Source organism: Theropithecus gelada, chromosome 13 (assembly GCF_003255815.1).
Source record: "Theropithecus gelada isolate Dixy chromosome 13, Tgel_1.0, whole genome shotgun sequence".
Lineage (NCBI taxonomy): Eukaryota > Metazoa > Chordata > Mammalia > Primates > Cercopithecidae > Theropithecus > Theropithecus gelada.
In genome coordinates, this window is record NC_037681.1 from 94,537,942 (window position 1) to 94,539,135 (window position 1,194).

The window sequence follows — 1,194 nt, forward strand, 5'->3', positions numbered from 1 at the left end:
GAGTACATGAATTACACAAAGAAGAGCAAGAACCAGCCAGCCATGGTGGCTCACGCCTGTAATCCCAGCACTTTGGGAGACCAAGGAGGAGGGATTGTTTGAATCCAGGAGTTCAAGAGCAAGACTCTGTCTAATTAAGAAAAAAAAAAGAAGAAGAAGAAGAAGGCCAGGTACAGTGGTTCACACCTGTAGGCCAAGGCAGTCAGATCACAAGGTCAGGAGTTCGAGACCAGCCTGGCCTGTAGGAAAATCCTACAGCCTGGCCAACATGGTGAAATCCTGTCTCTACTAAAAATACAAAAATTAGCTGGGTGTGGTGGCAGGTGCCTGTAGTCCCAGCTACTCAGGAGGCTGAGGCAGGAGAATCGTTTGAACTCGGGAGGCGGAGGTTGCAGTGAGCCAAGATTGTGCCATTGCACTCCAGCCTGGGAGACAGGGCGAGACTCTGTCTCAAAAAAATAAAAGAAAAAAAAAAGAAGAAGCAGCTCAAGAATCACAGGACTGTGGAAAATCCTACAGGCCAGGAGTCTTGTTAGGTGTGCCTCAACCCTGAAGCAGGTCCCTCAGTCTGTAATTCTCGATATTTAGAGACTGGTAGAGGAAATCCATGAAGAACCCAAGAGAGAATGAAGCTTAAGGTGTCCTGAGACCCTCAGAGAACTCAGCTCAAGGGTTAGGAGCTTGTGCCAAGGTGTAGCAGGTGAGTAAGGCACACAGGATTTCTTTCCTGGGTACAGATGGCATTTCTCTCCAGCTTTCATTGGTCCCAGGCTTGTGCCAGACAAGGCATCATTGCACCCATTCTGGGGACACTGCCTGGGTGTCCCAGGCAGGCCCAGGGGCGGCACGCAGCAGGGCCTGAGGAGGGAGGTGTGGATGGAGGAGGCTCACTGCCATTCTTGGTATGGTTCTCACTCCAGGAGCACAGCTGCATCTGGTCTCACTCTGGGCAACTTATAAGGCCTGCTGTGAGTTTTGTTTATGCAAGTGCAGCATAAAAGGAACAAATCTACCAGCACCGGGGCTGTTGCCACTGAGTCCTTTTGCATACATTTTTCAAATGATAATTCACTCTACCCACCCCCTTCCCTACCCCCAAGGCGATTTATTGAAAAAACCACCTTATATGGTAATATTGCTAACACACCGTCAGCTGGCCTTTTTAGGGACTTTGTTTAAAGAAGATCCGCCTCT